At 43.0% G+C, this 24,547-nt stretch overlaps 1 long non-coding RNA gene across 6 annotated transcripts in view; it reads right to left on the reverse strand.

Annotated features, from left to right (window-relative positions):
- The window catches only part of LOC143764373 (uncharacterized), a 238,255-nt gene that overhangs the window by 47,330 nt on the left and 166,378 nt on the right, over nt 1-24,547 (reverse strand). For 4 of the 6 annotated variants that reach the window (XR_013213177.1, XR_013213169.1, XR_013213168.1 and 1 more), the window contains one exon: nt 1,298-1,375. The exons of 1 other annotated variant lie outside the window; for it this stretch is intronic. This is a non-coding gene — a long non-coding RNA (uncharacterized LOC143764373). Of the gene's footprint in view, nt 1-849; nt 1,216-1,297; nt 1,376-24,547 lie in introns of those variants that run through there. One more of the 6 variants, XR_013213176.1, reaches the window with a different exon arrangement.

Raw genomic sequence — 24,547 nt, forward strand, 5'->3', positions numbered from 1 at the left:
TTTGTTGCGAGCCCCAAACTTTCTGGCACATGTTAGCTCATTTCATAAGCTAACATGTGCCCCTAACATCACCTGGTGGAATCGTGATCCACCCGTTGCTGTTAACATGTTAAATGCCGCTGTCAATCTCTGACAGTGGCATTTAACATGATTGCGCTGGAAGCTCATCACCAATCCCGCCCATCAGCGCCCATATCACATGACCGCAGGATGCCGATGGCTTGGCATGACAACCAGGGGTCTGCAGTAGACCTCTGTGGTTGTCATTGCCAGATACAAAATATAAAAGTTCAAATCACCCCTCCATTCACCCCATTCAAAATAAAGCAGTAATATAAAAAAAATACACATATTTGGTATTGCCACGTTCAGAATTGCCTAATCTATCAATAATAAAAATAATTAATTTGATCGGTAAACGGCGTAACGAGAAATAAAATCAAAATGCCAGAATTATGTTTCTTTGGTTGCCACAACATTTCATTCATATGCAATAACAGGAGATCAAAAGTTTGTATCTACACCAAAATGGTATCAATAAAAATCATCAGCTCGGCTCTCAAAAAATAAAATGGTGATTTTTTTTTTTAGAAACTTTGAATTTTTTTTCACCACTTAAATAAAAAAGAACCTATACATGTTTGGTATCTACAAACTCATAGTGACCTGGAGATCCCTAATGGCAGGTCAGTTTTAGCTTTTAGAGAATATGATAAAAAAGCAAAACAACAGCAATTGTGAAATTGCACTTTTTTTTTAAATTTCATCGCACTTTTATTTTTTGTTATTTTTCAGTACACTATATGGCAAAACCGATGGTGTTGTTGAAAATTACAACTCGTCCTGCAAAAAAAAAGCCTTCAAATGGCCATATTGACGGAAAAATAAAAAAAGTTATTGCTCTGGGAAGAAGGAGAGCAAAAAACGGGAACTCAAAAACGGAAAAACCCAAGGTCGCGAAGGGGTTAATCTTCCATATGGTTACAGAGACATGAGTCTTATTATTCTGTGCTAATTGTTATAGTCTTCCACAAGGGGTCTTGGTTTGCAAGAGTCTTTGGGGGGGGGGGTGTCTTTGAGTTCCTCTGCATAATCACCCTGTTAGCCACACCGCTTTAGTAAAACTCATACTAAAACAGCACCAAATGAAAAGGCCCACATCTCTGGGGTTGTATGTCAAATTTAAAAAAAAGAAAAACGTAATCATCAGGGGAGCTGAAAAAGAAATGAAAGGAGAGCTCTCCTAAGTGCAGTATATCCAGCAGTTTGGAAAGATAGGTGATTAAAGTAAACTCACCTGAAGCATTTGTGCGAGGCACAGCACTATTCTTGTATGGATTACACTCCCCAAGGCAGAAGCTACCTCCACAGACTCCTGAGGTCACCAACAGGAAATAGTAAACCAAGAAGAAAAAAACAAAAGCGTGGTGACAGGAGCGCTGCCAAGGACGGTAACATCCAGAGATATAGATAACAGTCTATATAACATACAAAATGACTACCCTGACCTTTTATAGAGGTCAGTCCATATTGAGGTAACATGATTGGTACATCAGAGATTATTTGCTCCACAATTACAAAACACATTTGAAAATACATATACAAATGTATATTAAAATATTTAACAAACATTAGTGTAAAATAGACATGTAGAACATGATTGTGTATAAAGGAATTCAGACAAACGCCAATGCTAATCCTGATTGGAGTAGTACTCTGTGTACACACAAAAAAGCAGAGTGGGTGGGGGAAGAGAAATTATAGTGATTAAAATAACAATGATGCTACTACTTATAAAAATAAATGAAAAATATAAATAATAATAGTATTAATCGCATTAACCCCACAAGTTGGTTTGCACATTAATGACAGGGCAATTTTACAATTCTGCCCAGTGTCATTTTATGAGGTAGTAACTCTGGAACGCTTCAACGGATCCCACTGATTCTGAGGTTGTTTTTTCGTGACATATTTTACTTCATTCAAAGAATAAACGATTCACAGCACCTCATAGCAAATAAATAGTTTAACTATTACCCACAAGAGAGGCGCACGTCAATTCCAGAGAGTCCTTCCCGGAAAATATCCAAACATTCAAATAGAGAATGAAGACAGCGCCTCATACGTTGGTGAAAAATCGCAATTCCTTTATTCTACCCTCTTTGGCGACGTTTCGATCTACAAGATCTTTTTCAAGATCTTTTTGTACTTCATGTCAGTGGTAAAATTTTTTCGATATAACTTGTGTTTATTTGTGAAATCACAAATGTGAAATAGTTAATAAATAACATTTCCCACATGTCTACCTTACATCAGCACAATTTTTTAACCAATTTTTTTTGTTAGGAAGTTATAAGGGTTAAGGCCGGCGTCACACTAGCGAGTTTTACGGATGTATGAGCGCAGAAAATGCAGCTGTGCTCCTGCCTGTAAAACTTGGTGAATGAATGGAATGCATTGGAATGTACTGTAGTTATCTCGAGTCGCGGTGATGTGCCCCCTGCTGGATGAACTCATATGAACTCGAGCCTGGGAACTTTTCAGAATATTTTCCCACGCTCGAGTTCATATGAGTTCATCCAGCAGAGGGCGCATCACCGAGACTCGAGGTAACTACAGTACATTCCCCTGCACTCCATTCATTCCCGAAGTTTTACAGGCAAGAGCACAGCTGCACTAGCAGAGCTCCTGGGTGTAAAATGATTTAACCCCTTCAGATGGATTTACAGCATGGGACAAGACTGAACGACGGAAAGTATGGAATATTGTTGTTGTTTTTTTTTTAACTTTATTTCAGGTGACAATGGTCTTCAGGTGGATTGAGAGTATAATAAAATATTAAAACACCATGTGTCTTTATTTCATTAAAATACTTTTTAATAATGTTTGTGTGTTTTATTAACCATTTCGTACTATTGGATTAATAATGGATAGGTGTCATAATTGACGCCTCTCCATTATTAGCCTGGCTTAATGTCACCTTACAATAGCAAGGTGACATTAACCCTTCATTACCCCATATCCCACCACTACACGGGAGTGGGAAGAGAGAGGCTAAGGCCCAGAATAGGCGCATCTTACAGATGTGCCTTTTCTGGGGTGGCTGGGGGCAGATGTTTTTAGCCAGGGGGGTCCTATAACCATGGTCCCTCTCTAGGCGATTAATATCTGCCCTCAGTCACTGGCTTTCCCACTCTGGCGGAGAAAATGCTCGGGAGCCCATGCCATTTTTTTCCGGGATTTAACCCTTTAATTTAATAGGTAGAGACCCCAAATTTTACACAGAGACACTTCTTACATTACTAAAGAGGAATATGTAATAAAAGAAGGGATATGAGATGGTTTACTGTATGTAAACCATGTCTCATATCCTGTCGGGTTTGTGAAGGAGATAGGAAAAGCCGGCAATTGAATTACTGGCATTTCTGCTATCTAGCGCTGTATTAAACATAAATATAAATATATATATGTGTCTCACTGACATATATATATATATATATATATATATATATATATATATATATATATATATATACTAGCTGAAGAGCCCGGTGTCCTTGGCATAGTAAATATTTGTGGTTAGTTATAGCACCTCACTTCTCTTATTTTCCCATCCCGCCTCTCATTTTCCCCCTCACATCTCTCATTTTCTCCCTTACACCTCTCATTTTCCCCCTCACTCCTCTTATTTTCCCCCTCACTCCTCTTATTTTCCCCCTCACTCCTCTCATTCCCCCCTAACACTTGTCATTTCGACCTCACATCTGTCATTTTCCGATCACTCCACTATTTTCCCTCACTCCTCTCATTTTGCACTCACACCTTTTCATTTTCACCTCACACCCCTCATTTTCACCTCACACCTCTCATTTTCCCCTCAGTATATACATGTTTGTCATCTCCCTTATATATAGTATACACCTGTATGTCATCTCCTGTATATAGTATATACCTGTATGTCATTTCCCCTGTAAATAGTATATACCTGCTGTATGTCATCTCCTCCTGTATATTGTATATACCTATGTGTCATCTCCTCCTGTATATAGTATATACCTGTATGTCATCTCTTCTGTATATACTATATACCTGTATGTCATCTCCTCCTATATATAGTATATACCTGTATGTCATCTCCCCTGTGTATAGTATATACCTGCTGTATGTCATCTCCTCCTCTATATACCTATGTGTCATCTCTTTTATATAGTATATACCTGTATGTCATCTCCTCCTGTATATAGTATATACCTGTAAGTCATCTCCTCCTGTATATAGTATATACCTGTGTGTCATCTGCTCCTGTATATAGTATATACCTGTGTGTCATCTCCTCCTGTATATAGTATGTACCTGCATGTCATCTCCTCCTGTATATAGTATATACCTGTGTGTCATCTCCTCCTGTATATAGTATTTACCTGTGTGTCATCTGCTCCTGTATATAGTATATATCTGTGTGTCCTCTCCTCCTGTATATAGTATATACGTATCAAATAGATAATGGCTGCACTTAATTTTATTGTGCTAAGGCAAGGAAATGTGCAATACATGAAAGGTGAACAGCATAATGGCTTGTGAAATTTATGAAAAAACACATGAGATTCTTAGCACAAGATTTGGCCAAAAGTTGTGAACCCATCCACCAAACGTCAAGGTAATCTCAAAACGGATGGGTAACTAACCTGTCTGCCTAGTGTGAACACTTACCTATGGCTAATAACATGGTAAAGCCTGCATTTGTAGGAAGGTTAGAACCAACTGTGTTTGGATGTAATTAAAATCACAGCATGGTGAAGGGCGGGGCGTTCAAGTCAGAAAAAGCAATACATAGTAAATATAGAAAAACTGACTGAACAGCCATCTAGTCTGAACTGGTGCATAACCAAAAAGTCTTACATAGCAAATAGATAATGGCTGCACTCAATTTTATTGTGCTAAGGCAAGGAAATGTGCAATACATGAAATGTGAACAGCATAATGGCTTGTGAAATTTATGAAAAAACACATGAGATTCTTAGCACAAGATTTGGCCAAAAGTTGTGAGCCCATCCACCAAACATCAAGGTAATCTCAAAACGGATGGGTAACTAACCTGTCTGCCTAGTGTGAACACTTACCTATGGCTAATAACATGGTAAAGCCGGCATTTGTAGGAAGGTTAGAACCAACTGTGTTTGGATGTAATTAAAATCACAGCATGGTGAAGGGCGGGGCGTTCAAGTCAGAAAAAGCAATACATAGTAAATATAGAAAAACTGACTGAACAGCCATCTAGTCTGAACTGGTGCATAACCAAAAAGTCTTACATAGCAAATAGATAATGGCTGCATTCAATTTTATTGTGCTAAGGCAAGGAAATGTGCAATACATGAAATGTGAACAGCATAATGGCTTGTGAAATTTATGAAAAAACACATGAGATTCTTAGCACAAGATTTGGCCAAAAGTTGTGAGCCCATCCACCAAACGTCAAGGTAATCTCAAAACGGATGGGTAACTAACCTGTCTGCCTAGTGTGAACACTTACCTATGGCTAATAACATGGTAAAGCCTGCATTTGTAGGAAGGTTAGAACCAACTGTGTTTGGATGTAATTAAAATCACAGCATGGTGAAGGGCGGGGCGTTCAAGTCAGAAAAAGCAATACATAGTAAATATAGAAAAACTGACTGAACAGCCATCTAGTCTGAACTGGTGTATAACCAAAAAGTCTTACATAGCAAATAGATAATGGCTGCACTCAATTTTATTGTGCTAAGGCAAGGAAATGTGCAATACATGAAATGTGAACAGCATAATGGCTTGTGAAATTTATGAAAAAACACATGAAATTCTTAGCACAAGATTTGGCCAAAAGTTGTGAGCCCATCCACCAAACGTCAAGGTAATCTCAAAACGGATGGGTAACTAACCTGTCTGTCTAGTGTGAACACTTACCTATGGCTAATAACATGGTAAAGACTGCATTTGTAGGAAGGTTAGAACCAACTGTGTTTGGATGTAATTAAAATCACAGCATGGTGAAGGGCTGTCAGTCAGTTTTTCTATATTTACTATGTATTGCTTTTTCTGACTTGAACGCCCCGCCCTTCACCATGCTGTGATTTTAATTACATCCAAACACAGTTGGTTCTAACCTTCCTACAAATGCAGGCTTCACCATGTTATTAGCCATAGGTAAGTGTTCACACTAGGCAGACAGGTTAGTTACCCATCCTGTCATGAATCCCCAATGGCGAGGGATAGCACAGGACAAGCAAAGTATAACAAATATCGGACGAGCTCTAGGGTGATGGAACCTGGGCTGACCGCTGCCCTACGCCTGACAAACGCAACTAGAGATAGCCAGGGAGCGTGCCTACGTTGGTTCTAGACGCCACGCACCAGCCTAAGAGCTAACTAGTACTGCAGAGAAAACAAAGACCTCACTTGCCTCCAGAGGAATTAACCCCAAAGGTATAGTTGCCCCCCACATGTATTGACGGTGAAATGAGAGGAAGGCACACACATAGAGATGATGTATATAGCTTTAGCAAATAGAGGCCCGCTGAAAACTAGAAAGCAGAATGATACAAAAGGGGACTGAGCGGTCAGCAAAAAACCCTAATCAAAAAAACCATCCTGAGATTACAAGAACCCATGTGCCAACTCATGGCACATGGGGAGAACCTCAGTCCACTAGAGCAACCAGCTAGCATAGAGACATTCTAAGCAAGCTGGACCAAAAACCAAACAACTGAAAATCAGCACTTAGCTTATCCTGAAAGATCTGGGAGCAGGTAGGCAGGAACCAAACAGAGCACATCTGAACACATTGATAGCCGGCAAGGGAAATGACAGAAAGGCCAGGTAAAATAGGAAACACCCAGCCTCTCATGAACAGGTGGAAACCAAAGGCCGCAACCCACCAAAGTCACCCAGTACCAGCAGTAACCACCAGAGGGAGCCCACAAACAGAATCCACAACAGTACCCCCCCTTGAGGAGGGGTCACCGAACCCTCACGAGAACCCCCAGGGCGATCAGGGTGAGCTCTATGGAAGGCGCGGACCAAATCAGTCGCATGAACATCGGAGGCGACCACCCAGGAATTATCCTCCTGACCATAACCCTTCCACTTAACCAAATACTGGAGTTTGCGTCTGGAAACACGAGAATCCAAGATCTTTTCAACAACATACTCCAATTCTCCCTCCACCAGCACCGGAGCAGGAAGCTCGACCGAAGGAACAACGGGCACCTCATACCTCCGCAACAACGACCGATGGAACACATTATGAATAGCAAACGATGCTGGGAGATCCAAACGAAAAGATACAGGGTTAAGAATCTCCGAGATCCTATAAGGACCGATGAACCGAGGCTTGAACTTAGGAGAAGAGACCTTCATAGGGACAAAACGAGAAGACAACCACACCAAGTCCCCAACAAGAAGTCGGGGACCCACGCGGCGACGGCAATTAGCAAACTGCTGAGTCTTCTCCTGAGATAACTTCAAATTGTCCACCACCTGATTCCAAATCTGATGTAGCCTGTCCACCACCACGTCCACTCCAGGACAATCCAAAGACTCCCCCTGACCAGAGGAAAAACGAGGATGAAACCCCGAATTACAAAAAAAAGGAGAGACCAACGTGGCAGAACTAGCCCGATTATTAAGAGCAAATTCGGCCAGTGGCAAAAAAGCAACCCAGTCATCCTGATCAGCAGAAACAAAACACCTCAAATAAGTTTCCAAGGTCTGATTAGTTCGCTCCGTCTGGCCATTCGTCTGAGGATGGAATGCAGACGAGAAAGACAAATCAATGCCCATCTTGGCACAAAACGTCCGCCAAAATCTAGACACAAACTGGGATCCCCTGTCAGAAACGATATTCTCCGGAATCCCATGCAAACGAACCACGTTCTGAAAAAACAAAGGAACCAACTCAGAGGAGGAGGGCAACTTAGGCAAGGGCACCAAATGAACCATCTTAGAAAAGCGGTCACACACAACCCAGATAACGGACATTTTCTGTGAAACCGGGAGATCAGAAATAAAATCCATGGAAATGTGCGTCCAAGGCCTCTTCGGGATGGGCAATGATAACAACAACCCACTAGCCCGTGAACAGCAAGGCTTAGCTCGAGCACACACTTCACAAGACTGCACAAAGGTACGCACATCCCTAGACAAGGAAGGCCACCAAAAAGACCTGGCCACCAAGTCTCTTGTACCAAATATTCCAGGATGACCAGCCAACACAGAAGAATGGACCTCGGAGATGACTCTACTGGTCCAATCATCCGGAACAAACAGTCTTTCTGGTGGACATCGATCCGGTTTATCCACCTGAAACTCCTGCAATGCGCGTCGCAAGTCTGGGGATACGGCGGACAATATTACCCCATCCCTAAGGATACCAGCAGGCCCAGTGTCTCCAGGAGAGTCAGGCACAAAACTCCTGGAAAGAGCATCTGCCTTCACATTCTTTGAACCTGGCAGGTATGAAACCACGAAATTGAAACGAGAAAAAAAATAACGACCAACGAGCCTGTCTAGGATTCAAACGCCTGGCAGACTCAAGGTAAATGAGATTCTTGTGATCAGTCAAGACCACCACGCGATGTTTAGCACCCTCAAGCCAATGACGCCACTCCTCAAATGCCCACTTCATGGCCAAAAGCTCCCGATTACCCACATCATAATTGCGCTCGGCGGGCGAGAATTTTCTAGAGAAGAAAGCACATGGCTTCATCACCGAGCCATTAGAACTTCTCTGTGACAAAACCGCCCCCGCTCCAATCTCGGAAGCATCAACCTCCACCTGAAAAGGAAGTGAAACATCTGGTTGACACAACACAGGAGCAGAAGAAAACCGGCACTTAAGTTCCCGAAAGGCCTCCACGGCCGCAGGAGACCAATCAGCAACATCAGCACCCTTTTTAGTCAAATCAGTCAAAGGTTTAACAATACTGGAAAAATTAGCAATGAACCGACGATAAAAATTAGCAAACCCCAAGAACTTCTGAAGGCTCTTAACAGATGTAGGTTGTGTCCAGTCACAAATAGCCTGAACCTTAACGGGATCCATCTCAATAGTAGAAGGAGAAAAAATGTACCCCAAAAAAGAAATCTTCTGGACTCCGAAGAGACACTTTGAGCCCTTCACAAACAGAGAATTGGCCCGCAAAACCTGAAACACCTTCCTGACCTGTAGAACATGAGACTCCCAGTCATCAGAAAACACCAAAATATCATCCAAATACACAATCATAAACTTATCCAGATATTCACGGAAAATATTGTGCATAAAGGACTGAAAGACTGACGGAGCATTGGAGAGTCCAAAAGGCATTACCAAATACTCAAAATGGCCCTCAGGCGTATTAAATGCGGTTTTCCACTCATCACCCTGTTTTATCCGCACCAAATTATACGCACCACGAAGATCTATTTTAGTGAACCACCTAGCCCCCTTAATGCGAGCAAACAAATCAGTAAATAATGGCAATGGATACTGGTATTTGACTGTAATCTTATTCAGAAGGCGATAATCTATACAAGGCCTCAGGGAACCATCTTTTTTTGCCACGAAAAAAAAACCTGCTCCCAGAGGGGACGAAGATGGACGAATATGTCCCTTTTCCAAGGACTCCTTAATATAATTCCGCATAGCAGTATGCTCTGGCAGTGACAGATTAAATAAACGACCCTTAGGGAACTTACTGCCAGGAATCAATTCTATAGCACAGTCACACTCTCTATGAGGAGGGAGCGAATTGAGCTTAGGCTCCTCAAAAACATCCCTATAATCCGACAAAAACGCAGGGATCTCCGAAGGAGTAGATGAAGCGATAGAAATCGGAGGTGCATCATCATGAACCCCCTGACATCCCCAGCTTAGCACAGACATTGTTTTCCAGTCCAGGACAGGATTATGAGTTTGTAACCATGGCAGACCCAGCACTAGTACATCATGTAAATTATACAGTACAAGGAAGCGAATCACCTCCTGATGAACGGGAGTCATGCGCATGGTCACTTGTGTCCAATACTGCGGTTTATTCATAGCCAATGGTGTAGAATCAATTCCCTTCAGAGGAATAGGAACTTCCAGAGGCTCTAGACTAAAACCGCAGCGTTTAGCAAATGACCAATCCATAAGACTCAGGGCAGCGCCTGAATCCACATAGGCATCGACGGAAATGGAAGACAGTGAAAAAATCAGAGTCACAGACAAAATGAACTTAGACTGCAGAGTATCAATGGCAAAAGATTTATCAACCCTTTTTGTGCGTTTAGAGCATGCTGATATAACATGAGCTGAATCACCACAATAAAAACACAAACCATTTTTCCGCCTATAATTTTGCCGTTCACTTCTGGACTGAATTCTATCACATTGCATAGTCTCAGGTGCCTGTTCAGAAGACACCGCCAACTGGTGCACGGGTTTGCGCTCCCGTAAACGCCGATCAATCTGAATGGCCATAGCCATAGACTCATTCAGACCTGTAGGCGCAGGGAACCCCACCATAATATCCTTAATGGCCTCAGAAAGACCATTTCTGAAGTTTGCAGCCAGGGCGCACTCATTCCACTGAGTAAGCACCGACCATTTCCGAAATTTCTGACAATATATTTCCGCTTCATCATGCCCCTGAGAGAGGGCTAATAAAGCCTTTTCAGCCTGAATCTCTAGGTTAGGTTCCTCATAGAGCAATCCCAATGCCAGAAAAAACGCATCCACACTGAGCAATGCAGGATCCCCTGGTGCCAATGCAAATGCCCAATTCTGAGGGTCGCCCCGTAGGAACGATATAACAATCTTGACCTGTTGAGCAGGGTCTCCAGAGGAGCGAGATTTCAAAGAGAGAAACAATTTACAATTGTTCCTGAAATTCAGGAAGGTAGATCTATCTCCAGAAAAAAACTCTGGAATAGGAATTCTAGGTTCAGACATGGGAGTGTGAACAACGAAATCCTGTATGTTTTGAACCTTTGCCGCGAGATTACTCAGGCTGGAAGCCAAACTCTGGACATCCATGATAAACAGCTAAGATCAGAGCCATTCAAGGGTTAAGAGGAGGTAAGAAGCAGCTAGACAGCAATTAAGGGCTAGGCAGCAAAACTCTGAAGGGAAAAAAAAAAAAAAAATTTCCCTTGAACACTTCTTTTTCTCCTGCTTCAGCCCAAACAATTAACACTTTGTGGGCCGGCTATACTGTCATGAATCCCCAATGGCGAGGGATAGCACAGGACAAGCAAAGTATAACAAATATCGGACGAGCTCTAGGGTGATGGAACCTGGGCTGACCGCTGCCCTACGCCTGACAAACGCAACTAGAGATAGCCAGGGAGCGTGCCTACGTTGGTTCTAGACGCCACGCACCAGCCTAAGAGCTAACTAGTACTGCAGAGAAAACAAAGACCTCACTTGCCTCCAGAGGAATTAACGCCAAAGGTATAGTTGCCCCCCACATGTATTGACGGTGAAATGAGAGGAAGGTACACACATAGAGATGATGTATATAGCTTTAGCAAATAGAGGCCCGCTGAAAACTAGAAAGCAGAATGATACAAAAGGGGACTGAGCGGTCAGCAAAAAACCCTAATCAAAAAAACCATCCTGAGATTACAAGAACCCATGTGCCAACTCATGGCACATGGGGAGAACCTCAGTCCACTAGAGCAACCAGCTAGCATAGAGACATTCTAAGCAAGCTGGACCAAAAACCAAACAACTGAAAATCAGCACTTAGCTTATCCTGAAAGATCTGGGAGCAGGTAGGCAGGAACCAAACAGAGCACATCTGAACACATTGATAGCCGGCAAGGGAAATGACAGAAAGGCCAGGTAAAATAGGAAACACCCAGCCTCTGATGGACAGGTGGAAACCAAAGGCCGCAACCCACCAAAGTCACCCAGTACCAGCAGTAACCACCAGAGGGAGCCCACAAACAGAATCCACAACACCATCCGTTTTGAGATTACCTTGACATTTGGTGGATGGGCTCACAACTTTTGGCCAAATCTTGTGCTAAGAATCTCATGTGTTTTTTCATAAATTTCACAAGCCATTATGCTGTTCACATTTCATGTATTGCACATTTCCTTGCCTTAGCACAATAAAATTGAGTGCAGCCATTATCTATTTGCTATGTAAGACTTTTTGGTTATGCACCAGTTCAGACTAGATGGCTGTTCAGTCAGTTTTTCTATATTTAGTATATACGTATGTCATCTCCCTTGTGTATAGTATATACCTGTGTGTCATCTCCTCCTGTATATAGTATATACCTGTGTGTCATCTCCTCCTGCATATAGTATATATCTGTGTGTCATCTCCCCTGTGTATAGTATGTACCTGTATGTCATCTCCTCCTATATATAGTATGTACATGTATGTCATCTCCTCCTGTACATAGTATATACCTGTGTGTCATCTCCTCCTGTATATAGTATATACTTGTGTCATCTCCCCTGTATATATTATATACCTGTGTGTCATCTCCCCTGTATATAGTATGTACCTATATGTCATCTCCCCTGTTTATAGCATATACCTGTGTGTCATCTCCCCTGTATATATCTATGTGTTATCTCCTCTTTTATATAGTATATACCTGTATGTCATCTCCTCCTGTATATAGTATATACCTGTGTGTCATCTCCCCTGTATATAGTATATATGTGTGTAATCTCCTCCTGTATATAGTATATACCTGTATGTCATCTCCTCCTGTATATAGTATATACCTGTGTGTCATCTCCCCTGTATATAGCATATATGTGTGTGTCATCTCCTCCTGTATACAGTATATACCTGTGTGTCATCTCCTCTTGTATATAGTATATACCTGTGTGTAATCTCCCCTGTATATAGTATATACCTGTGTGTCATCTCCCCTGTATATAGTATATACATGTGTGTCATCTCCCCTGTATATAGTATATACCTGTGTGTCATCTCCTCCTGTATATAGTATATACCTGTGTGTCATCTCCCCTGTATATAGTATATACCTGTGTGTCATCTCCCCTGTATATAGTATATACCTGTGTGTCAACTCCTCCTGTATATTTTATATACCTGTGTGTCATCTCCTCCTGTATATAGTATATACCTGTATGTGATCTCCCCTGTATATAGTATATACCTGTGTGTCATCTCCCCTGTATATAGTATGTACCTGTATGTCATCTCCCCTGTATATAGTATATACCTGTGTGTCATCTCCTCCTGTATATAGTATATACCTGTGTGTCATCTCCCCTGTATATAGTATATAACTGTGTGTCATCTCCTCCTGTATATAGTATATACATGTGTGTCATCTCCCCTGTATATAGTATACATGTGTGTGCCATCTCCTCCTGTATATAGTATATACCTGTATGTCATCTCCCCCTGTATATAGTATATACCTGTGTGTCATCTCCCCTGTATATAGTATATATGTGTGTGTCATCTCCTCCTGTATATAGTATATATCTGTGTGTTATCTCCTCCTGTATATAGTATATACCTGTGTGTCATCTCTCCTGTATATAGTATATATCTGTATGTCATCTCCTCCTGTATTAGACCGCGTTCACATGTTATTTGGTCAGTATTTTTACCTTAGTATTTGTAAGCTAAATTGGCAGCCTGATAAATCCCCAGCCAACAGGAAGCCCTCCCCCTGGCAGTATATATTAGCTCACACATACACATAATAGACAGGTCATGTGACTGACAGCTGCCGTATTTCCTATATGGTACATTTGTTGCTCTTGTAGTTTGTCTGCTTATTAATCAGATTTTTATTTTTGAAGGATAATACCAGACTTTCATGGGTCAAGTTGTGTGTGTTGAGTTGCATGTGGCTACATGCATGTAGCGACTTTTGTGAGATGAGTTTTGTGTGGCGACATGCGTGTAGCAACTTTTTGTGTGTCGAGTTGCATGTGACAGGTTAGTGTAGCAAGTTGTGTGCAGCAAGTTTTGCGCATGGCGAGTTTTGCGCGTGGCGAGTTTTATGTGTGGTGCGTTTTGAGTATGTGCAAGTTTTGTGTGAGGCAACTTTTCCATGTGTTGCAACTTTTGTGCATGTGACAATTTTTCAGCGTGTGCAAGTTTTGCGTGTGGCGAGTTTTCCATGAGGTGAGATTTGCACGTGTGGCGAGTTTTGCATGAGCCTAGTTTTGCATGTGGCGAGTTTTGCGTGTGGCGAGTTTTGAGCGGCGACTTTTGTGTTTCGACTTTTATGTGGCGAGATTGATGTATGTGTGGTGAAATGTGTGCTGAAGGTGATATGTGTTCAAGCACGTGGTAGTGTGTGGCGCATTTTGTGTGTTCATATCCCCGTGTGTGGTGAGTATCCCATGTCAGGGCCCCACCTTAGCAACTGTACGGTATATACTCTTTGGCGCCATCGCTCTCACTCTTTAAGTCCCCCTTGTTCACATCTGGCAGCTGTCAATTTGCCTCCCACACTTTTCCTTTCACTTTTTCTCCATTATGTAGATAGGGGCAAAATTGTTTGGTGAATTGGAACGTGCGGGGTTAAAATTTCACCTCACAACATAGCCTATGACGCTGTCGGGGTCCAGACGTGTGACTGTGCAAAATTTTGTGGCTGTAACTGTGACGGTGCAGATGCCAATCCCCGACATACACACACACACATACACACATATTCAGCTTTATATATTATATATACATATATATATATATATATATATATATATATATATATAGACTGTATATATTTTTTAACAATATTTGAGCCGATGGATCCATGATATGTCCATTTTGCAAGCCTGCGCAAAAAAAATCGCCGTACGGAAGCCATACGGATGCCATAAAGATGACACACGGATAAATTTGTGCGTAAAAATCGCATCCTCGCATTGAATACGGAACAGTGGTTTGCGACAATTACTGCGTATTACGGCCGTAAAAAACGGACCGTATTTTCATACGCCTAGTGTGACGCCGGCCTTAAAGTTGACCAGCATTTTCTCTTTTTTTCCAACAAGATCTACAAAACCATTTTTTTTTAGGGACCACCTCACATTGGAAGTGACTTTGAGTGGTCTATATCATAGAAAATACCCAAAAGTGACACCATTCTAAAAACCTCAAACCTCAAAACCACATTCAAGAAGTTTATTAACCCTTCAGGTGCTTCACAGGAATTTTGTAATGTCAATAAAAATGAACATTTAAATTTTATTCACAAAAAAATTACTTTAGACCCAAATTTTTTCATACAAGGGTCACAGGAAAAATATAACCCCAACAGTTGTTGTGCAATTTCTCCTGAGCATGCCAATACTCTATATGTGGGGTAAAACCACTGTTTGGGTGCACAGCAGAGCTTGGAAGTGAAGGAGCACCATTTGACTTTTTGAATGTAAAATTTACTGGAACAATTAGCGGACTCCCAGTCCCATTTGGAGAGCTCCTGATGTGCCTAAACAGTAGAAACCACTCCCACAAGTGACCTCATATTGGAAACTATAGCCCTCAAGGATTTTATTTAGATGTGTGGTGAGCACCTTGAACCTTCAGGTGCGTTATAGAAGTATAGAAGTTTATAACGTTGAGCCGTGAAAATAAAAAAAAAATCACAATTTCCCAACAAAAATGTTATTTTAGCCCCTTTTTCTATTTTCACAATGTTAAGAAAAATTGCACCATACAATTTGAGGTGCAATTTCTCCTGAGTACACCGATACCCCACATGTGGGGAATACTGTTGCATAGTTTGGTCGCAGAAGAAACTTATGAGAGTAGATTATATGGGGTAATTCAACTTTTATCTACACAGAACATGAGGAACATGCATCAGCTGAATACAACATAACAGGAAGTCTAAAAGACCTTTAACCAGAGAGAAAGTGAAACCAAAGTACCACAAGTATATGCATTACATTCAACTAAGCATTAAACAGTAACAACATCGCCATCTACTGTCAGAAAAGTGTAAACTCTTCCTGCACACAAATAAGTCTGTATCTGTTGCATATCTGCCAACAAATACTACTTTTGAGGCACAGTGCAAAAATCAAAAGGGAAGAGACATCATGTTGGAATTCAGATTTTGCTGGAATGGTTGAAGGTGCCTTGTCACATTGGCAGAGCTCCTGAGGTGCCAGAACAACAGAAACCCCCTGTATGTGAACTCATTTTACAAACTACACTCCCCAATGAATTCATCTAGGGGTGCAGTGATAATATTGACACCACATGTGCCTCACAGAATTTTATGCCATTGAGCGGTGGAGAAAGAATAAATTACATTTTTTACCATTAAAATGTTGTTTTAGCCCCAAGTTTTTAATTTTTCTAAGGCTAATTGGAAATTTTTTACAACAAACTGAGGTCGATTTTTCCTGAGTGTGCCAAAGCCCTAAATGTAATCGGGAAATATTTTTCAGGCATAATGCAAAGCTCAGAAGAGGAGTGCCATACTATAATGCAGATTTTACTGTTATAGTTTGTGGGTGTCATGACCCACTGGGATAGCTCCAGAACAGCAGAACCCCCCATAAGTGACCCCATTTTACAAACTACACCTCTCAATGAATTCATCTAGGAGTGCAGTGGTCATATTGACACCATGGGTGTATCACAGAATTTTATACCATTGGGCAGTGAAGTAAAAAGAACTACAAATTTACCACCAAAATTTTGCTTTAGCCCCAGATTTTACATTTTCACACAAGAAGTGGCTAAAAATGCCACAATAATTTGTCCCACACTTTCTACCGAATGTGGCAATACCCCATATGTGGCTGCACAGTACTGCTTATCATACAAAGAGACTGGGGAGGACTGGAGTGCTATTTGCCTCCTGTATTGCAGATTTTCCTAGAATAGTTTGCGAACTCCATATACAGAGCCCCTAATTGCTAGAAGAGTAGAACTCCCCTCAAGTGACTCCATTTTGGAAATTACACCCCTTTGGGAATTTACGGGTGTAGTGACGATTTTGATTCTATGGGTGTTTTCCTGAATCAAGCAGCAATGAATGTTGCCATTGTAGTGACCTGTAGGGTTGAGCGAAACGGGTCGATCATTTTCAAAAGTCGCCGACTTTTGGCTAAGTCGGCGTCTCATGAAACCCGATCCGACCCCTGTGCTTGTCGGCCATGCGGTACGCGACTTTCGCGCCAAAGTCGCGTTTCAATGACGCGAAAAGCGCCATTTCTCAGCCAATGAAGGTGAACGCAGAGTGTGGGCAGCGTGATGACATAGGTCCTGGTCCCCACCATCTTAGAGAAGGGCATTGCAGTGATTGGCTTGCTGTCTGCGGCGTCACAGGGGCTATAAAGGGGCGTTCCCGCCGACCGCCATCTTACTGCTGCTGATCTGAGCTTAGGGAGAGGTTGCTGCCGCTTCGTCAGAATCAGGGAGAGCGTTAGGCAGGGTCCACTAACCACCAAACCGCTTGTGCTGCAGCGATTTCCACTGTCCAACACCACCTTCGGTGTGCAGGGACAGTGGAAGCTATTTTTTTTTTTTTTCCCCTCAGCGCTGTAGCTCATTGGGCTGCCCTAGAAGGCTCCCTGATAGCTGTATTCCTGTGTGTACGCCACTGTGGAAACCAACTGCTTTTATCAAAGCACATATCCTCTTGTTCCTTCCTTTCTGCACAGCTATCTTTTTTGTTTGTCCACACTTTTTATTTAATTTGTGCATCAGTCCACTCCTATTGCTGCCTGCCATACCTGGCTGAGATTACTGCAGGGGAGATAGTAATTGTAGGACAGTCCCTGTTTTTTTTTTTTTTTTTTTTTTTTTTTTTGTGGGAGATTAAGATTGGCATTTCTGCTACAGTGCCATCCCTGTGTGTGCCATCTCTCACTGAGTGGGCCATAGAAAGCCTATTTATTTTTTCCTTCATTTGTGTTCTAAAATCTACCTCAACACAAAAACACTACATCAATCAGTGGGAGAAAAATATTGGCCTCAGTCAGGGCTTGTGTGCCACTGCTGTGTGTGCTATCTCTCATTCAGTGGGCTATAGAAAGCCTATTTATTTATTTATTTTTTTTAAATATTATTTGGTTTCTAAAGTCTCCCTGAAACAAAAAAAATACCTAAAAAAACAGTGGGAGAGTAATATTGCCCTTTCAGCTTGTGTGCCAGTCTTGACTCCTGGGTGTGCCACCTCTGTCCCTCTCATTCAGTGGGCCATAGAAAGCCTTTTTTTTTTTTTTTTTTTAATATTATTTGGTTTCTAAAGTCTCCCTGAAAATAAAAAAAAAAATACATAAAAAAACAGTGGGAGAGTAATATTGCCCTTTCAGCTTGTGTGCCAGTCTTGACTCCTGGGTGTGCCACCTCTGTCCCTCTCATTCAGTGGGCCATAGAAAGCCTTGTTTTTTTGTTTTTTTTTTAATATTATTTGGTTTCTAAAGTCTCCCTGAAAATAAAAAAAAAATACATAAAAAAACAGTGGGAGAGTAATATTGCCATTTCAGCTTGTGTGCCAGTCTTGACTCCTGGGTGTGCCACCTCTGTCCCTCTCATTCAGTGGGCCATAGAAAGCCTTGTTTTTTTGTTTTTTTTTAATATTATTTGGTTTCTAAAGTCTCCCTGAAAATAAAAAAAAAAATACATAAAAAAACAGTGGGAGAGTAATATTGCCATTTCAGCTTGTGTGCCAGTCTTGACTCCTGGGTGTGCCACCTCTGTCCCTCTCATTCAGTGGGCCATAGAAAGCCTTGTTTTTTTGTTTTTTTTTTAATATTATTTGGTTTCTAAAGTCTCCCTGAAAATAAAAAAAAAATACATAAAAAAACAGTGGGAGAGTAATATTGCCCTTTCAGCTTGTGTGCCAGTCTTGACTCCTGGGTGTGCCACCTCTGTCCCTCTCATTCAGTGGGCCATAGAAAGCCTTGTTTTTTTGTTTTTTTTTTAATATTATTTGGTTTCTAAAGTCTCCCTGAAAATAAAAAAAAATACATAAAAAAACAGTGGGAGAGTAATATTGCCATTTCAGCTTGTGTGCCAGTCTTGACTCCTGGGTGTGCCACCTCTGTCCCTCTCATTCAGTGGGCCATAGAAAGCCTTGTTTTTTTGTTTTTTTTTTAATATTATTTGGTTTCTAAAGTCTCCCTGAAAATAAAAAAAAAATACATAAAAAAACAGTGGGAGAGTAATATTGCCATTTCAGCTTGTGTGCCAGTCTTGACTCCTGGGTGTGCCACCTCTCTCTCTAATTGTGGGCCATAGAAAGCCTTTTTATTTTTTTCCTTCATTTGTGTTTTAAAATCAACCTCAACACAAAAACACTACATCAATCAGTGGGAGAAAAATATTGGCCTCAGTCAGGGCTTGTGTGCCACTCCTGTGCGTGCCATCTCTCATTCAGTGGGCCATAGAAAGCCTTGTTTTTTGTTTTTTTTTTTAATATTATTTGGTTTCTAAAGTCTCCCTGAAAATAAAAAAAAAAATACATAAAAAAACAGTGGGAGAGTAATATTGCCATTTCAGCTTGTGTGCCAGTCTTGACTCCTGGGTGTGCCACCTCTGTCCCTCTCATTCAGTGGGCCATAGAAAGCCTTGTTTTTTTTTTTTTTTTTAATATTATTTGGTTTCTAAAGTCTCACAGAGAAAAAAAAAAAAATAAATTAGGTGGGAGATTAATATTGACATTAGTGCTTGAGTGACAGTCCTGCGTGTGTGTCATCTCTGTGATTTGGTGTCACAGAAAACAGAGTGTGTAACATTGTGCCTGATTTTCCTTGTGGTCTCACCAACCTGTTAAGGGATATTGAAATCATACTGAAGTTATAGCTCACCGTGTAAGTTGTTTGACAGCAACAAATAAAGTTAGTTTGGTTACGATTTTTAAACAATGAGGAAGTCTGGTGCAAGAGGTCGTCGTGGGCGTTCATTGTCAGCTGGTAATGATGGTAGTGGTAGTGGAGCATCAGGTGGTCGTGGGGATAAAAATATTCCACCTAAGTCTGGAGTTGTGGAGCCAGTTTCGTCGTCAGGCTACACAAGGCCTCGAACGCTCTCTTTTCTGGGAGTAGGAAAACCGCTTTTAAAGGCGGAGCAGCAACAGCAAGTTTTGGCTTACATTGCAGACTCAGCCTCTAGCTCTTTTGCCTCCTCTTCCGAAACTGGTAAATGTAAAAGCAGCGCGTCGCTTGTGGATGTTCACGGTCAGGGACAAGTCGCTTCCTTGTCCTCCTCAGCAAAAACTACAACAAGAGAGAAGGATGCAGCAGGCGACACAACGGGTCACTCCATGGAGCTCTTTACACATACCGTCCCTGGCTTAGAAAGTGAAACATTTAACAGGCCATGCCCATTACAAGTAGATTCTGACATGGAGTGCACTGATGCACAGCCACAGCCAGAGTACTATGCTGCTCCTTTGACTCAGACCACCACATTGCCCTCTCAGGGTACAGATCCACAATCAGACCCTGATGAGACTATGTTGCCCCGCCACGAACGCTATACCACCGACCGACACAGTGACACAGACGAAGTTGCACACGAGCTCGAAGAGGAGGTAATAGATGACCCAGTTATTGACCCCGATTGGCAGCCATTGGGGGAACAGGGTGCAGGCGGCAGTAGTTCAGAAGCGGAGGTGGAGGAGGGGCCGCAGCAGGCATCAACATCGCAACAGGTTCCATCTGCCGGGCCCGTATCTGGCCCAAAACGCGTGTCAAAGCCAAAACCTGTTGGAGGACAGCGTGGCCATCCGGTTAAAGCTCAGTCTGCAATCCCTGAAAAGGGATCCGAGTCTAGGAAGAGTGCAGTCTGGCATTTTTTTAAACAACATCCAACTGATCAGCGCAAAGTCATCTGTCAAAAATGTTCAACTAGCTTAAGCAGAGGTCAGAATCTGAAAAGTCTAAATACTAGTTGCATGCATAGACACTTAACCACCATGCATTTTCAAGCCTGGACTAACTACCAAACGTCCCTTAAGGTTGTAGCACCCTCGGCCAATGAAGCTAGTCAGCAACGCAACATCCCTTCCGTCACTGTAAGGCCACCATTTTCCGCACCACCGGCAGTATCTGTGCAGGTTTCTTTGCCAGCCAAAAGCAGTCAGGGTCAGGGAATCACCAGTTTAGTAGGAGGAAATATTGCATCTAGGGCACCGGCGGAAACAATACCGTCTCCAACCGTCTCTCAGTCTGCCATGTACACCGGCACACCCGAAAGTTCCACGATCTCCTGCTCTCCAGTCCAGCTCACCCTACATGAGACTCTGGTTAGAAAAAGGAAGTACTTATCCTCGCATCCGCGTACACAGGGTTTTAACGCCCACATAGCTAGACTAATCTCGTTAGAGATGATGCCCTACCGTTTAGTTGAAAGCGAAGCTTTTAAAGCCCTGATGGAGTACGCTGAACCACGATACGAGCTACCTAGTCGACACTTTTTTTCCAGAAAAGCCATCCCAGCCCTGCACCAGCATGTTAAACAGCGCATCGTCCATGCACTTAGGCAATCTGTGAGTACAAAGGTGCACCTGACTACAGATGCATGGACCAGTAGGCATGGCCAGGGACGTTATGTGTCCATCACGGCACACTGGGTGAATGTGGTGGATGCAGGGTCCACAGGCGACATCAATTTAGGGACAGTTGTGCCTAGCCCACGGTCTAGGAAACAGTTGGCTGTAGGCGTTCGCACCCCCTCCTCCTCCTCCTCGTCCTCCTGCAGAAGCTACAGCTCTTCCACAGAACGCAGTCGGCCAACCACTCCATCGGCAGATGACACTGTTGCACACCAGTTGTCCCATTATGGGCCAGCTACTGCCAAGCGTCAGCAGGCTGTATTGGCTATGAAGTGTTTGGGCGACAACAGACACACCGCGGAAGTTCTGTCCGAGTTCTTGCAACAAGAAACGCAGTCGTGGCTGGGCACAGTAGATCTTGAGGCAGGCAAGGTAGTGAGTGATAACGGAAGGAATTTCATGGCTGCCATCTCCCTTTCCCAACTGAAACACATTCCTTGCCTGGCTCACACCTTAAACCTGGTGGTGCAGTGCTTATTGAAAACTTATCCTGGGTTCTCCGACCTGCTCCTCAAAGTGCGTGCACTTTGCTCACATATCCGACGTTCGCCTGTACACGCCAGCCGTATGCAGACCTATCAGCGGTCTTTGAACCTTCCCCAGCATCGCCTAATCATAGACGTTGCAACAAGGTGGAACTCAACACTGCACATGCTTCAGAGACTGTGCGAACAGAGGCGTGCTGTTATTTATTTGTGGGAGGATACACGGGCAGGCAGTAGGATGGCAGACATGGAGTTGTCAGGTGTGCAGTGGTCGAAGATACAAGACATGTGTCAAGTCCTTCAGTGTTTTGAGGAATGCACACGGCTGGTTAGTGCAGACAACGCCGTAATAAGCATGAGCATCCCCCTAATGCGTCTGCTGATGCAAAGTTTGACGCACATAAAGGAGCAGGCGTCTGCACCAGAGGAAGAGGGAAGCCTTGATGACAGTCAGCCATTGTCTGGTCAGGGCAGTGTACAGGACGAGGTAGCGGGCGAAGAGGAGGTGGAGGACGAGGAGGATGATGGGGATGAGTATATTTTTAATGCGGAAACTTTCACGGGGGCACAGGAAATTGGTTGCGTGTCACGGCCGGGTTCTGGTTTTTTGAGGGACACAAGTGACGTAGATTTGCCTGCAACTGCCCCTCAACCAATCACAACCGGAGATTTGACAACTGGAACTTTGGCCCACATGGCGGATTATGCCTTACGTATCCTAAAAAGGGACACACGCATTACGAAAATGATGAACGATGACGATTACTGGTTGGCCTGCCTCCTTGATCCACGCTATAAAGGCAAATTGCAAAATATTATGCCACATGAGAACTTGGAACTAATATTAGCAACCAAACAATCAACTCTTGTTGACCGTTTGCTTCAGGCATTCCCAGCACACAGCGCACGTGATCGTTCTCACACGAGCTCCAGGGGGCAGCAGACTAGGAGTGTTAGGGGTGCACACATCAGAAGTGGCGTTGGACAGAGGGGTTTTCTGACCAGGTTGTGGAGTGATTTTGCTATGACCGCAGACAGGACAGGTACTGCTGCATCAATTGAAAGTGACAGGAGACAACATTTGTCCAGTATGGTTACTAACTATTTTTCATCCCTTATCGATGTTCTCCCTCAACCGTCATTCCCATTTGATTACTGGGCCTCCAAATTAGACACCTGGCCAGAATTGGCAGAATATGCATTGCAGGAGCTTGCTTGCCCGGCAGCAAGTGTCCTATCAGAAAGAGTATTCAGTGCTGCAGGGTCAATATTAACCGAAAAAAGGACTCGTCTGGCTACCCAAAATGTTGACGATCTAACATTCATTAAAATGAACCACAACTGGATTTCAAAATCTTTTGCCCCACCTTGCCCGGCCGACACCTAGCTTTCCTATGAAAAGCTCTTGCCTGTGAATTACTTTTCTAATGTCTAATTTGCTGCTGCAGATTGTACAGCATACGACATGTTTACACCTCCCTAAATGGCCAAACTCCCCACACGGGGCCGTGGTATCGCGACTTGGCGCAAGCACCCGTGAGACTGCTGTTTGTCTGAAGAGGTGGGTGTGCTCGCTTTTGGTTGACGGCATTGCTACTGGGTCCCTCATAGTACAATGTAGTGTCTCTGGCGGTGGTGGTGCGCACCCAACGTCAGACACACCGTTGTAACATGAGTGGCCCTGGGGCGGTCCCGCCGGCCTCAAGAGAGTTCCCCCCTACCCCAGCTCAAACTGGGCTCTACCACGTGCAAAATTATGTCGCACAGCTCCACCAATCTTTAGTCTATTCGCTGACATCATTCAATGTCTGGCACTGACAATACAAATTTGTAGACATCTATGATGCAACTTAAAGTAGTCTGTGTCTGTGTCCTATATTGGCACCATTAAATAGTTACTGCCAAATTACTATGTCAGAAACACAGCAGATGAGCCCACCCCTGTACCTAAGTATGCCACCTTTTTTTTTGTTTTGGTTGTTTTGCGAGACATTAACATCTATTTATATTTTGGGAGTACTGGGACAGACACTCCTTGCACTACTCCTCCACTCAGCACCAAGCTGCCTGCCCGTGTATCCATGTAACCGCTGTAAAACTGCCATGAGCCTATTGTTTGTTATTTTAGGCCTTTGATAGCCTGTCTGCGGTCCCTACTCCTCCACTGACCACCAAGCTGCCTGCCCGTGTATCCATGTAACCGCTGTAAAACTGCCATGAGCCTATTGTTTGTTATTTTAGGCCTTTGAAGCCTTTCTGCGCTCCCTCCTTCCACTAGTCCTCCACTGACCAGACCACTGCTGCCCGTGTACCCCTGGAACCAATTTTAAAGTGCCTACAGCCAGCCCATTTTATTGTGTTAGGCCTTCGAAGCCTGTCTGCGGTCCCTCCTTCCACTAGGCCTCCACTGACCAGACCACTGCTGCCCGTGTACCCCTGGAACCAATTTTAAAGTGCCTACAGCCAGCCCATTTTATTGTGTTAGGCCTTCGAAGCCTGTCTGCGGTCCATACTTTAAATACTCCTCC

The sequence above is a fragment of the Ranitomeya variabilis genome, chromosome 1, assembly GCF_051348905.1.
Source record: "Ranitomeya variabilis isolate aRanVar5 chromosome 1, aRanVar5.hap1, whole genome shotgun sequence".
Lineage (NCBI taxonomy): Eukaryota > Metazoa > Chordata > Amphibia > Anura > Dendrobatidae > Ranitomeya > Ranitomeya variabilis.